This window comes from Triticum urartu, chromosome 6A, assembly GCF_056163025.1.
Source record: "Triticum urartu cultivar PI428250 chromosome 6A, HENAU_Tu73, whole genome shotgun sequence".
In the NCBI taxonomy this organism is placed as follows: Eukaryota; Viridiplantae; Streptophyta; class Magnoliopsida; order Poales; family Poaceae; genus Triticum; species Triticum urartu.
Window position 1 is genome coordinate 130,762,396 of NC_141878.1, and position 16,699 is coordinate 130,779,094.

Consider the following 16,699-nt stretch of genomic DNA (forward strand, 5'->3'; position numbering starts at 1 on the left):
TCTTCTTCATTGTGTAGACAAAGATCTTGTTGTTTTTTGTCACTAATTTATTTATCCTAACAATATTTCTGAGTTTCTTGATTTGATTGATATTCATGGACAACTCATTCCCCATATGCAAAAAGGGTCGAACAGTGGGTCAAAACCTCTGACAGCAGGACCTACATGTGCAAGACTAAATTGTTAAAAACCAAAATATTAGAATGGTTCCTGCAATTGCACAATAATGTGCTATTAGACAACGGACCATGCACGTGCTAACCTCGATTGTAAACCTCAGTGCTTCGCATTGTTTTCCAGCAACACATATAAGGTAGTTAGTCATCAGGTTAAGTATTTACTACAGCCAAATTCAATTTATTCCTCACATGCCATACAATAACAGAATGCACCCACAACTATTGAACATCGCATTGCAGAATTGAACCAAACATTTAACTAAACACCACAACACAAATGAACCAAACATTAACTAAGCACCACATTGCACAATGTATAACCAAACCAAGCATGATTGACAACTTGGAAATATAGCAACTGTATCCATTTCTCATGTATTTTATAAAGATAAATTCGATTTATTTCTCACATGGAAGACAATACAAAATTGTAGCCTGAAGAATTGAACATCACATTTGCAGAATTGAGCCAAACAGTTAACTGAAGATGACAAATAATTAACAAAATAGTTAATAAGTGAGCACCACACTGCACGACATATAGAACATATACACTAGAGCAACATATTGCATGGTAAAATTAGATAGCACAATTCACTAGAATTTGTGAAGGAAAGGCAGGAGCAGCACACACAACGGGTAAATCGAGCATGCTTAACCGGTGTAGCTAGAAAATGGCAAGGTGCTCCTCCAAGATCTGGGGGTCGGCACGAATGGCAGCCATCGCGACCTCATCCGCGCGTGCGGCCGCGATTTGCTTCTCCGCTGCCAAATGCTCATTGAGCTCCTGGCTGTAACGCATGCACCATGGCTTAGGGCGGCGCTTATTTGGTGGAGGGGTCGGTGATTTGGGTGGAAGGTGTCGCGCTCGTGCCAACGGTCGTGGCATGTGGGATGTGGAAGGAGGAGGAGGGTGGGGCTCGGGTGTGGATTACCTGCCTGGATAGACGAGGCCGAGCAGCATGACGGAGGGTCGCCGACGAGGAGGCGGTGTTGCAAGCAAGGAGTGAATGTTTCAACTTGGAAAGGAAGGCGGAAACTGGGGAAATGTGGCTTTTGGTAAGGGGGAGGGGGTGGGGAGGTAGATATTTCCGCGGAAGCCAAAAATTTGGAATCGCTTCAGCGAAAAACCGGCCTGCAAGTCATTAGACACGGTCCCTTATTTAGAACTGTGTACGATGTGCGAACATCACAAACGATTCAGGTAGCTTAACCCGTGTGTGATGTGTTTGAATGTCAAAAAATTTGGTTCAAATTTCCATGGTTACACTGGTCATCCACGTCATTGCATAATTTGGGTACACAAAGGAGACTAACTTCTTAATCGAGCAAGTTCAGCAATTAAACAACGCTAGCTGACCTAAACATTACTCTAACAAATTAAAGACCAACACTCTTAATTAAACAAAACAAAGAGTAGTACTACGGCTGGTGCTCGTCGATCTCCGCCGCCGCCTTCATGTGCAGCTCGCGCCCGACGATCTCCTGGGGAAGGGGCTCCATGGCATCCATCGCACCATACTCGACAAGCATCTCGCCATCCGCCTCTGCCATCTCTTTGGAAAAGGCCACCACGAGCTGGGCGTGGGCGGACGCGATCTAGGCTTGGACGGGCTCCGTCGCCGCATGGTATGCGGCGGAGGAATGGACGGTTGCTCGAACACTCTCGGCGATTGCCAGCTCTTCGACCGTGGGTTACCGACCGTTGTCAGAGAAGCTTCGTTCAATTTGTGCGGTGACCGCCAGGAGCTAGGCGTGGGCGGCCTCGACATGGTCATGGGCGGCCTCCATCAGGGCTAAGGCCGCTGCTGCGGAACAGACATCTGTTGTGCCGCTCTCGCCAGTTGTTATCCCCGAGCCAGATGTCGCTGCCGCCACTTGAGAAGCAACAACGACCGTTTGGGCTGCCATGGCCGCTCGGTCGCAGATTGCAGCCGCGCTCATGCACCTTGTTAGCACGCGCTCTCGCCGGAGAGGTCCACTGAAGTTTCCCTCATGATGCGGGTCCACATGCCCATCTTTCACCCGCGATGATTGAACAGTGAAATGATATTTGGGGAGTGAGCTAGTGTGCTTGAGGCGTCGGCTGTGGACTGTAGCTAACACACCTTCTTGCGTAAGCCATAGGCGTACTATATACCGATGGTGCTCCAGGATATTTTGTGCTGCATCTCACACAGTTGGTGATAATAAACTGTGTGCGATCTACTTGATTTTTCATCTTGATTTGAATTACAAAATGGGGTCACAGTGGCAATGGGCGGTGTTTGAATTGCTAGACCTTTTATCTGGAGTGAACATGCAACTATATGTGTGTCGTAAAGGAATTGGAATTATTCAGGGTTCGTTTGAACATTTTATACATTAAATTGGTTTTCTAGCCATTTCGGTGCACAATTCAATATTAAACTACATGCACATGCTCCAGTGCACCAACATGGGTTGTAAAATCATATATGTGTCCATGGGTTTATGCTTATCTCCCATGCAAGAAATGGGGATGAAATTCGAACACCACAGCGCCATGCCCCCCGGAAAACGTCGACGTGCTTGCTTTTGTAATTCTAGTAAATCCAAAATTCTCCCAAAACTCATGAAACTTGGCATACTATCATGGAGCGGCATCAACATGCCGTGGTAAAAAAATTGTCCCATTTGGGGCAGGTTTGGGTATAAGCTTCTCATAAACCAGAGCTTCTCACAAAACAAGTGTGATGGTCTCGGTAGGGAATGTTTCACCTTTCTGGACGAAACGATATCTGTTGCCTCTTGTCGATTTCAAATTTTTTTCCTAGTGTCAACATAGAACAACAAGAGTGTTCTGTCAATTTTTGGGATTTTTCGGGGTTCGCTTGGACATTTTTATACATTAACCGAGCTTTCTGTGCATTCATGTGCATAATTCAAATTTGAACTATAGGCACATGCTCTAATGCATATAAATTAGTTGAAAATTCAAATCTATGTCCTTGGTTGCCTCCTTAGGTCCCATGCAAGAAATGAGAATGCATGTCAAACACCCTGCCAGCGTCACTCAGCTGCAAACATTGAGATACATGGTTTTTAAATTCTAGTAAATCCAAAACTCGTCTGAAATTCATGAAACTTGGCATGCTATCATGGAGCGACATCAACATGCTGTGGTAATTTTTTTGTCCCATTTGGGGCAGGTTTGGGTATATGCTTCTCACAAACCAGAGCTTCTCACAACAAGCATGATGGTTTCGGTAGGGAACGTCCCACCTTTGGGGACGAAACGATATCCATTGCCTCTTATTGCTTCCAAAAATTTTCTCGTGTCAACATAGAACAACAGGAGTGTTCTGTCAATTTTTGTGATTTTTCGGGGTTCGTTTGGACATTTTTATGCATTAACTGAGTTTTCAATGCATTTATGTGCATAATTCAAATTTGAACTATGTGCACAAGCTTCAGTGCATATAAATTGGTTGAAAAATCAAATATGTGTCCTTGGGTGCATGCTTAGGTCCCATGCAAGAAATGGGAATGAATTTCAAACACCAGGGCACCGTTGATTGCCGAAAAAACATTGATATGCCTGGTTTTTAAATTCTAGTATATCCAAAACTCGTCTGAAATTCATGAAACTTGTCATGCTATCATGGAGCAGCATCAACATGCTGTGGTAATTTTTTTGTCCCATTTAGGGCAGGTTTGGGTCTATGCTTCTCACAAACCAGAGCTTCTGACAACAAGCATGATGGTTTCGATAGGGAACATCCCACCTTTGGGGACGAAACGATATCCATTGCCTCTTATTGGTTCCAAATTTTTTCTCATGTCAACATAGAACAACAGGAGTGTTGTGTCAATTTTTGTGATTTTTCGGGGTTCGTTTGGACATTTTTATGCATTAACTAAGTGTTCAACGCATTTATGTGCATAATTCAAATTTGAACTACATGCACATGCTCCAGTGCATATAAATTGGTTGAAAATCAAATTTGTGTCCTTGGGTGCATGCTTAGGTCCCATGCAAGAAATGGGTATGAATTTCAAACACCAGGGCACCGTTTATTGCCGGCAAAACATTGAGATGTCTGGTTTTTAAATTCTAGTAAATCCAAAACTCGTCTGAAATTCATGAAACTTGGCATGCTTTCATGGAGCGGCATCAACATGCCGTGGTAAATTTTTTGTCCCATTTGGGTTAAGTTTGGGTATATGCTTCTCACAAACCAGAGCTTCTCACAACAAGCATGATGGTTTCGGTATGGAACGTCCCACCTTTGGGGATGAAACGATCTCCATTGCCTCTTATTGCTTCCAAAAAATTTCTCGTGTCAACATAGAACAACAGGAGTCTTGTGTCAATTTTTGTGATTTTCCAGGGTTCGTTTGGACATTTTTATGCATCAACTGAGTTTTCAATGCATTTATGTGCATAATTCAAATTTGAACTACATGCCCATGCTCCAGTGCATATAAATTGGTTGAAAAATCAAATATGTGTCCTTGGGTGCATGCTTAGGTCCCAAGCAAGAAATGGGAATGAATTCAAAACACGAGGGCACTGTTTATTGCCGGCAAAACATTGAGATGCCTGGTTTCTAAATTCTAGTAAACCCAAAACTTGCCTGAAATTCCTAAAACTTGGCATGCTATCATGGAATGGCACCCGACATGCTGTGGTATTTTTTTGTGTCCATTTTGAGAGAAGGCGCACTCGAATATGACAGCCAACAAAGGCATTTTCAAAAAAATAGCTGCCACTTTAATATCTCAAACGTTTCTATAAATTCAAACCGTGTGCGTTCTCTTAACCATTCACGTAACGCCACATGTCTTGGTTTTAATGGCTGCAGGAGGTGCCGTGCAGACAGCTGCTTGACCTTGACTGAATGGGAGGCATGCGAGCGCAGTCCGGTGCACAGGCTGACCGAGAGGAGTGCAAGCTGTCCTTGAATGCACAAGCTCACCGGGAAGCGTGCAAGCTGTACACTGCGCAGGCTCATTGGGAAGCGAGCCCTTTGACTTCCATGGCTGCCCGCCTTCCTCTCCATGTGCGTGCCCCCCTTAGCGGCATGGGACGCCGCCGTCGAACGCTACCTCTCAGTGCCGCTAGCTGCCGTCCTCCCTCCCCCCACCTGTCGACCCCAGGACGACATGATGCAAAGTGAGAGCTGGATTTGTACATCTCTTCAACGCAAATGGTTCTTTTGGATGACCCGTGTGCAACCACTTACAAACAATTTGGTGCGATTTGCATCTGTCATATTGGGTTTGTTACCATTTATCAAAATGGAAAGATTGACATTTCTTGATCTAGTAAAATTGCCATTTGTCAACCTTGTAACACTGCAATATGTCAAAATATGAAGCTAAAAATCACTAGCAGTATCTAATTTTTGCAACTAAAATTCAGTAATTAAGCATAGATTTCATTCATACACTACAAAAAAATACACTTCCGTGATGATATGTGTTTGCCACAGTAGGTCGCATTTTCTGTCATGCATGTACATCCATGGCGATTTTATGACAGAATCAAGATAGTCATACCTGTGCCGTCGTAGAAGTGTTCCATGACATTACCAAAATTATCATCACAGAAGTGTCCACTTCCATGACGATAAATCCCGCGTCACAGAAGTGCTTTCGTCAAGGGTGACCGACATGTGGCATCCACCGTAACGGAACGCCGTTAAGCTATCAGGTCGGGTTTTGGATCCGATAACCCGTTAACAGCCCCGACCAATGGGGATTTTCCACGTGTAAAATCATCATTGGCTGGAGGAAACATGTGTTGGCTCATCGTTGGGACAGATGTCATCCACTCATTGGACAGAAGGCACCTATGATACGTCGACACGTGGCACGCCCAATAGAGGCCCATTCCTGTGAAAAGGCCGGCCCGTTTGACTTGGTCAAAAGGTGGAGGGCCGGCCCATGTAAAGCCTATTAACGGCCTGTTCGCATATAGCCCATTTACAACCCGCTAACCCAAGGCCCGTTATGCCCTATCCGAATTAGGCCCACTAGCATCATCTGGGCCACCCAATATGATTCCAGCCCATTTTCACTTCTGGCCCATGTATGGCCCATGACGTCTTTCGGCCCATATGAGGCCCTATGTAACTCTTGGCCTATTAACGGCCCGTGGTGAAACTGGCCCGTAATGAATAGTGTATCACTTTACACCCATTAACGGCCCGTGGTGAAACTGGCCCGTAATGAACAGTGTATCACTTTATACCCATTAACGGCCCGTTATTCCATTGGGACGTTTCCAGCCCATGTTATCTTTCGACCTTCTTAGAGCCCATTTATTCTTGGGCTCATTTCCAACATTCGTTTACTTACGGCCCGTTGCTGTCATTTTCTGCTTGTGGGCCAAATTCAGCCCGTGGTTACAGTCGGCCCGTTTGTGGTCCGTTAATACGTTGGGCCGTTTTCATAGCGTCATCAAATATGACCTATTAACGATGGCCCGTTATGGTCGTCCCATGAACGGACGATTCCAACTCTAGCCCATTTATGGCCATAATGCGGCCTGTTATTGGCCCATGTTTGGCCAATCGATCATACTGCCCGTATAAGGCCATTGATGATATGGCCCATAGAAGGCCCATTGTTTCTATGGCCCGTAGAAGGCCCATTGTTTCTACGACCCATAGAAGGCCCACTGTTTCTACGGCCTGTAGAAGGCCCACTATTTCTACGGCCCGTAGGAGGCCCAGTGTCACTACAGTAAATATTAGCCCATGGTTATTGTGGCCTAGTTTTAAAAAATAGGTTATTGCAGCCACTAGCAAACAGCGGAAAAAGAACTGCAATGACTACAAACAAACAAATAAACAAGACAACAAGGAAATAAATAAGCAAGCAACTTACGCTAGGCTATCATGGCTATCACACATATTACATCCACTAGGCATCAAAGTTCGCCATCAGTGCAAATAAACGCACCGACAAAAGAATATACAAAACTGAGAGCACTTCGGAAGGCACTAGGCCTGGCCAGGTCGGCCCCCCCAAACAGCTGAAGAAGCTGAGTAGACCTCAGTTGTGTCAACGATAGATGCATCAACACTAGATTTAAGGCATGATGGTGCGCACGGCAGTCCTCTGACATCTTCATTGCATATTTGACTTCAAGTCAGAGATGAGCTGAAGCAAGCCTTTCCGCTTTAAGTTGAGACTGAAGAAGTCGAACTAATTGAGGCAGCGACTGCACAGAGGTTGTCTCACACCTGCTGGTGAGTAGCTTCAACTCACTATCTTCATCAAGACAGGACCTTGGGGTCATCTCGCTGTCCTCTAGATGGTTTGGCTCAATATCTTCCCTAAAGTTCTGCCTAGCGTAAGAGATACGAGTCTGAAAGAGAAACAACGAGACACGTAACAGGTTTCACAATTATATAAGCAAATAAATGGATCTGTTCTGCATAAGGAACATGTTTTTACAACTACAATTTGAAACTGGTAGTTGTTGCAAACATCCAATCAGATGTAAACAACAAAGCAAACAGCAGTGGAGGAAATGATGCCTATCCAAATCTATACTAGAACAAAGTTTGAAGGCTTGAGAAGGATGAACTTACATTACATGTTAACAGGGGATGAACAAAGCCCTTCTCCATGTTGATGGAAGGATAATTCAATAAATTCCCCAAAGAAAATTCTTTATTAGCGTTTCCATTATTCTACATTTTGCAAAGAGTAAATATAGATCAAATAATATTGGAAGAAACAGAGGATAATGAAGCTCAGGTGCAGACTGATGACACATAATCAAATAGCAATTAATTAAGTACAACATTACAAGGCAAAAGGGAGAGAGGTACTGACAAGAGCAATGCAGAGCCCATTATTGTTTTGAGATCGTATGATCCTTTGAGAAAGGAGATTCATCTGAAATTAGTTTTCATACAAGAGAGAAGGTAAGGCACAAGAAGAAATTTAGGAGTTCAAATTTTGAATTGATATCATAGACAGTACCTGACGCCGGGCTCCCAGTAGTTCTAATAGGGGTTTGGCCACTGGAGTAGGGGTAAAGTGTGGTACAGTTGGGCCTGTGTTTTCTGTGGCTGTTGATCTATCTGATTTAACAGGTATCACTACCTTTTCCAAATACCTACTTTGTACTCCTTGAGGATCTGCACTCACCCTCTTCCTTTTGGACATCTATTACGAAAGAACAACATTTGACTGGAAAAACATAGTGTGACGACACATGGAATAGGTACAGAAAATGGATAGGTATGGCATATACTCATATATGATGCTTAAACTAAGCAGATGGTGTAACAAAGTAGAAGTAATGCAAGAGGTCAGATGCAAAATATGTGCGACCAATACAACTTTTCAAAGTTAGAGCAAGCACCTGGATGGGTGAATAAGATAGGCCATCCTCCACCATGCCAAGTTTGTTAGCCAGTGGATCGTTCCGCAATATTCCTCTCGTGCGCCCATTCTCATATTCATTTTGATAATGTTCAATATCTGACATGCATGAAAACATAAAAACAAGTGAGATTTTCTTTGTAATGCAGAAGTGATTCAAATCCAATACTGCCTCCCTGTAAACCCCTTTGTTCTATCTCTGCAATTCTTTTAAAAGATGCCATGCATGCTGTAGTTTGTTGTGTGCATTAATATAATGTGGCCTACTACTCAAAATATGAGAGCTCCAGAAGTCATGACACTTCGCAGATGATAGCTTCAACATATAGTGAAGAAGAACAAGTCGATCTAACCTGACAGATTCAAAATATACTAAGGGAGACAACTTGACCTGACCAGTCGACCGCAAGAGAAGAGTATCATCTTAAAGAAGAGCAGAAGAGCAAGCAGATTGAAGATATTACAAGTCTTTCAATACAATGTCGGTTGGCCACCCATGATGAACCAGAGCGCACAGAGAAATACTATTCTTTCCGGTCTCTCCATATGTTGCTCACATGCATTTCGAAACTAAAGTAGGAACATTTAGCTAACCAATTAAACATCTCTCAGTTTTAGTAATATCAGCAATAATATCAGATATGAATTTGTACAACTAAGCTTGTTTAGCTCGATGGGTGGAGCAGTGCTATTACGACACGAAGCATGTAGGCTGATTGTGGTCATCATAAAATGGGGAAAAGATAAGCATGATGAGTACAGTGTTGACCGTGGCAGTGGGATGGCAGATCTGAAGCTGCAAACTGCGCAAAGGGTAGTTAGCAACCGATGTTTGCTTTGAAATAACAACTAAGATTTGGTATGGACAAGAAAGTACGGTCAACAAGTGACAAAGAAATGCAATTATGCTGTCTCTCTGTATGTCGCGACATGCATTTGGAAACTCAAGTGGGACCTTTAGCTAACCAATTAAATGTGCCGGTTAACTAATATCAGTATCATATCACAATCATATTTGAACAACTAAGCTTTCGAATTCTGAGTGTTGTGTTGTTTAGCTTGAAGGGTGGAGTAATGCTAGTATGACAGAAAGCACCTACGCAGATCATAGTAGAGTAGATAAAAGGGGAAAACCCTAAGCATCAAGAGAAAAATCAGGAAAGTGGAACTAGCTGGACCAGTGGGTGGCGCACATGCTTTTCGAAACGAATATAGGAACATTAGGTGACCAATTAAACATTCTCTGTTTTAGTGATATGAGCATCATATCAGATTCGTATTTCAACACGTAAGCTTTGGGTTGAGGTCTTGAGGAGCAGTGCTAGCACGACACGAAGCACCTACGATGATGGTAGTGAATATAAAGGGGGGGGGGAACGATAAGCTTTACGAGTATAGTGCCCGTGCCATGGAGGATCTGAAGGTGCAAACCGGACAAAGCTACTTCGCAACCAATGTTTGCTTTCAACTAGCCACTACGATTTGGTACGGACAAGAAAAGTACAGTAAACAAATTACGATCTATTTTCCGGGTGAGATCAATAACTTAAGCACATATGGAAGAGTACCACCTCTCTTGCGATGCCGTGTAGGCAGTAGGCCTATGCTGATACGTTGAGGGTGCTGTGGGTGCGATGGCTGTCGGCGGCGGGGAAGAAGACTTTAGACGGCAGACGGCCGGGTCGGGGGATATATCCTGTTACCGTGGACGAGGCGGTCCTAGGAGCGGCAACGGCAAGGTGGACGATGGCGCCGGTGAAGCAAGAGGAGGCGATGAAAGGATCCTGGTCCAGCGCCGTGGATGAGAGACGTCCATCTCTTGTAGTGGACGACGGGGTAGGGGTAGCTGCTCCGGCAAGGTGGAGGATGGGGTGGCGGACGGAGGAGGCTGGCCGCAGTGTGGAGGTTGTCGTGCCGCCAATGGTGTATGAATGGGGAAATGGAGGGGAGGGGGGGATCTCAAACTTAGGGATTCTCTTCTCTGAAATGGGGGAAAGTTATGAACTTATCCCCCGTTTAAAATTTTGGACATCGTGTCGGTTGGGGATAGGACGGTAATCTCGCATCTCCCAAATATTTGCCGGTAACTATTTCGGGCCAGGAGAGGGTGTTTTGCCACCCACGGTTGGCGCCTACGGTGTATGAACAGGACTGACAGGTAGGGCGGTTGTGTCACGTCTGATGGAAGTTACACATCTGCCCCTATTTAAAATATTAGCCTACATCAATTTCGGACGAGGAGAGTTTGTTTTGCCTCCCACCGTGTATGAATGGGGAAATGGAGGAAGAGACACATGTCTTTTGGACGAGCTTGAATCAAATGTGTTTTGTCGCCCACATTTGGCGCCCACCGTGTCTGAATGGGCTCAGAGGCCGTCGTGTCATGTCTGATTGAAGTTACTAGTCTACCCCTATCGACAACAGTGTAAATCCGGTCGATAAGGATGTCAAGTGTCAGGGGTAGACAGTAATTTCCATCTCGCAAACACTTTCTTCGGGCAGCCCACAAATTATAGTGGGTGTTTAGCCGCTTCGTTCAAAACTTGGGAGAATTAGCATTCACGTTTGCCCTCGGACCTGGCAAACTAAATTCAAATCCAATTTGTATTCGATTACGAATATCCACAAATAATTATACATTTTGTTATTTATTTCTTCAAAACCACAACAAAGATTTATTCCACCTTTATATGATTATGATTTAGAAATGCCATGATCTTCGAATTCAGTAGGTTGGATACACTCTGAGTCAAACAGTTATTTCATCCAATACAATATGCTCACACGAAAAATAGTTCACCTTATGTCAATCATACAAGCACTGAGGATTACCTCGCCTAAAAAATTCGGATCATTACAACACATGGACAACATAGGGGGTCGTGCAACATAATCCGTTTAGAGACATGACACAACATGCAAGTACAATAATCTAATGACAATTTCAACTGGTATCTAAAGAATAACCGGGATTACCTTGGGCTTCAGATAGCAGAAACAGCAGGACCTCCTCCGTCTTGAAATGCAACATTCTTACTTCCTCCAATTCTTCGGTTGCTTGCATAATGCGTGCCGCTAATTCCGTAATTTCCAGCCTCAAGATAAAGATTACCTCATTCATGGTAGCCGCACCATATCTTTCGGCCTCTAGTAGAGCCTCAAGCACTATAATATCTGTGCTCAGACCGCTCTCCAGCGGTGTTGCCTCTGAACTGCAACCATCTGGTAACATGGATGGCACACTGCTTCCACAAATAGATTCTGGGGTTGTACATTGTGTCCTAGTGTGAACGGCATCCTGAAAGGTTTCCACTGGACATCAGTAAGAGATAGTTATCGTATGATCCAAGAAGTAAGCTTACATGGTAAACGACGGACGAATTATTGCCAAGCATGGCAAACTATATTTAAATGGTTCGAAGCAGCATCAGCCGAAAATAAATTAAAATGGTAAGATGAAACTAGGGATGTAAGTGGCAAATAAACGACATCCGCCAGTCCCATCTAGTTAGTTTTTGCTACCTCCCTAGTTCATTTTCCTCAAAAAACAAAAATTCTTTTGAACTATCATACCACTAGTGGACTTTAATCGGGATTAAATGGGACCCAGTTGACATCCCTAGTTGAAAGGGAGTGTACAACCACTATATTTAAGTTGCCAAGGCATCTAAACAGTTGAAATAATTTGAGAAAGCACTTAACAGTGTGGCCTCATATAAACTACGAAGACAGTCTTGTGATGAGGTTGAGAGGAAAAGTTAAGGACTCAAATGAAATAGGCATGCATTTCTTTATGATAGTACAACAGGCACAGCTGACATATTGGCCAACTCAGGTATAGCGTAACAACAAATAAGTATTCGAATCAAGCAATACAGCAAAGCAGACAACTGAACTATTTGTAATTCGGTAGGATTACACGTTGAGGGCACAAGCCAAGAAAGCATCCCACTCGCATTACATTTCACATGTATTAAAACACACTGGTTACCATATGTTGCTGTGAAGCCTAGCTGCTGTTGCAATGTTCTTTGAAGATATCGTCAGCATCCCGTGGTTGCAAATCTAGTTGTTGTAGTTTATTCTGCACCATCTATTTAGGTAAAATTAATTTTAATCGCATGCACTGGTCCGAATTGATCATCAACGGTTCATCTAAACTAATGAAAGAAGGGTGTGTGCATACACGACAATATATCTGCTTCCCTCTATTTTTATGCTTGTTTGAGGTGCCAGCCCCAAAAGAACAAATATTTTGCTTGATGGGGTTGGCAGCTCCATAATCAATAGAAGCATCAAATCAGTCATGCAACTTGGGAAGATCAAGAACACACAAACAAGTAATAAACAGAGGCTCGGAGAAGTGATGTAATAGCTAGCATCAGAAAATGAAGGGTAAAACAAACAAATAGCAGCAGAACCACATGCGAGTTTGCTGATGTGTAATTAAGCATAGAGAACATTAAGCAGTCTGATGGAACCAACAAGTGGCATCATAACAAAACTAAAGCATATTAACTATATGTGCATTGGTATGTAATTTATCACATGTAACATGTTCACTGCCAGAAGTATGGCCCTACAGGTGCAAGCAGAATAACGCGTCTCATGAAAAACTGAATGATGCCCTGAAGAAATTCAAAGGTGCGGTGCTTATGCTAGGAAAGTGAACGTAGGCGCCGGCCGTTGGATAATAGTACCTGATTCTCGATGGCGTATGGGTATCGTTGTCATACTTGATAGCTAAGGATCGCCGATGGTGCTCGTGTCGCGGTTGAGTTTGGGCCGGTTGTCACCATCCCTGAAGCGGCTCCGGTGCTACGGTTGCGGCGCCTATCGACATACAAGAAAGCTCATCTATGGTAAGTGAACAGTTGCACGATAAAGAGAAAAACCGAAGGAGTACAAATTGAAATAACCTCATGAGGCTGCGGCGTCGGTAAAGCAGGGCCGGTGGAGTTGAATATGGCGTCCGTGGAGCGGGTCCAGTACAGTGGACGAAGGCTTCGGCGAGCGCGTTGTACAGTGCTTTCGATGAGGTGGATCTATTGCGGCGGACGAGGGCTTGTATGAAGGGCCAGCAAAGGGGCGGACGAGGGAGTCAGTGAAGGGCCTACGCTGTGGTGGACGAGGGCGCCGGTTAAGCAGATCCGGTGCGGTGGACCATGATGGTGGTCAAGGAGATCTGGAGCGGTGGACAAGCCAGTCGCTGAAGCGGCTCTGGTGAAGTGGTGAGTTGGCAGTTGGGGGTTCCAAGGTGCGGAAGGTAGATCCGGCGGGGTGTGAGGTCCACTGCTACGGCGGAGGACTAGATTCGGCGGCTAGCCGTGGTTGGGGGGGGGTCGGGGAGGGGAAGGGGAGGGGCTCTGGGGAAGAATGTTGGGGGCAAAGAGGGGAAAACAATGGAGTTACCAAAGCAACCCTTTTCCGTTCATGTGGTAGGGGTAAAATAGGAATATCGCAGGGCTAAACTTTCGGGCGCGTGATATTTCGATGTGAGCGGGAAGTTTGAAAGCTTTTGGTGCCTAAAATTATAAGTATTCTGCTCTCGTACGGTCGACTATGATATCATGGCCGACAATTTGTTTGTTTTGCACGCAAAAAAATGTGCAAGTTTTGTAAATCGATGTCTCCAACTTGAAACTTAGATTGTCCATTCAATTCAAATATGGACCATTGAGCTACTACAAGCAAATACCATCATACGGTCCAATTCAAATGAAATTCCAAATGTGTTTATCCTAAATATGATGACAAAAGCAAAAATGTGTATGTGTATGAATAAAGTGGATGATTATAAAGTTTGAACATGCTCGTATGTGTATATCTCTAGGTTTGATATATGAATTTGAATCACGATATCCCGGCTTAAAAAATGTACCTCCGTTTAAATGAATTACAAAAGCTAATGATGGAGTCGAATTCCAAAATTACAACCTTAGGTTTGTAATTCTAGTACATCAAGGTATATCACGCATGTTAAAAAGCATCGTTATCTCATAGTAAAAACTATGAAACAAATTGATCAACCATGAGTGCACAATATCTCAATTATGCTAAAGTCCCTCAAATATAGACACCTCACTCTTTATCTGAAGTCAACCCCCCCACCACATCCACACACACACATAGAGAAGTCGTTCTCTCCCCCAAACACCAACACACGAGCACATTAACACCCCTCTCTCTTGTAAAGTCTGGACCCCAACATAGGTCTCTATCACTTTGTCTCTTGGGCATGCACACATCTCTTCCCTCACTCTCTAGGTCTCCCGCTATCTCTCTTACCCAAGCACACGCACTATGTAGAGTGTATATTTCCCATACACACAAAACGTCGCCCCAAACGTCTATCTCCCTAGTTATGTGGTTCTCGCGCACTCACCTCACACACCACCCCCACTGCAAACAAGCACACTTTGTCTCCTTGTGCACCACTCTCCACTTTCTATCTCTCCCACATGCGGACCCACCCCAGCTCCTTCCCTGTATACATATATGTCGTGACTCTTTGCATAGCTCCCTAATGTATAATCATTCTCGATTTCGCACATTGTTCTCTACACCATCTATTCTAGATCTCTCATGAAGTCCCTATCACACACACGATGACTCGCTTCCATTGCGTCTCTGTTCATAGGCCAATTTCGGACAACATCAACATTGTCTCCATATCCATATGCCATTTATGGACACAAAGGACCCCTCTCGCCTCTCTCTCTCTCTCTCTCTCTTCGTCGCTAGCTCTCTCTTTCTCTCGCTCTCACACCCCTCTCCCACACACACACTCGATGTCTCTTCCAAATAGTCTGCTCCCCCCACCCGCACCCATGCTATCTCGCTACTACACATGTCACAACATCCCCCCTTCCCATATACTAGGTTTACATCATCAGTGGTCTCTCTACTCCACATACACTCTCTCCCTCTCACACACAAACGCGTGCACAAACACACACAGACACGCACAAACACCCATTTATCTGGATCCTCATCTCTCCTCATGTCCGCATGTGTATCTCACACACTCACTCCCTAATTATGTATATGTGTCTCCATGTTACACAACACAAAGCCCCATGTACATGTCTCTCTCTATCCTCCACACACATAGACACAAAGAATCTGTTATCATTGCCTCAGTCTCTAACATATCACACACGCACTCTCTCTCTCTCTCTCTCTCTCTCTCTCTCTCTCTCGCAAACACGCTCAACAAGGGTTTCCCTGTGAATAACTTACCATCTATTCATCAACAGTCGTGGCAGTACGGCAAACACGAGACGTGAAAAAGAATAAATCTACACGTGCTTAGACCACCTAGTATGACTACTAGGACTAGAGGAAGCCAAAAAAGCGTGCCGCCGTCACCCCCTCCTTGTCGGTGACGGGAAAATATTTGTTTTACACAGTCGAGAAGTCATTGTGCTAAGGCCCCACATGCCGAGGTGTTGAATAGAATGTAGATGCTAGTTTACGGAAGCAAGTATCAATAATACGTTTGTATCTCCATACTTATATTTCTTCTCTTATAAAAAACCGAGTTGGTGATGATGGTACATGTGCCATCTTGCAATATAGACCGTCCGATCTATATCTGACGGATGGAAATTAAACTAAAAGATACCCACACCCCTCTCCACATTTGCAGACAAGGCCTTCCCTCATTCATCCTTATCTCCAACAAACCTCATTGTTAAGCAATTAAGAAAGGAAGCCTCTGGAACAAACTGGCCTGGTGGCCGCTGCCGGCGTCGTCAATCCCCATGCCTCCACTCAGTCCGACCACCAACCACCACCACACCCCACTCCTCTTCACCTTATCTCATATTTCTCGAGATATAATTAGTTTTTACACATGGGATTACTCCCGCAAGGGTGAATCACAACAAGTGTTTTATAAAAAAATGCATCTTGATGTTCCGTGCAATGCACGGATCTTGCTAGTACTCCTACACAAGACTAAGTTGGTGATGCTGGTGTGTCTGCCATCCGTCGTTTCTGACCATTAGATATACATCTAACGGTTGTGAGGTAAGTTGTTGCCTTTTCTCACCAACATCCCACTTGTCTACCAATTTGCAGAAAAACCCATAATTAGTATCTTAAAACCAACCACACCCCTCCTTGACCTCACCAAAACAGCCCAAGGA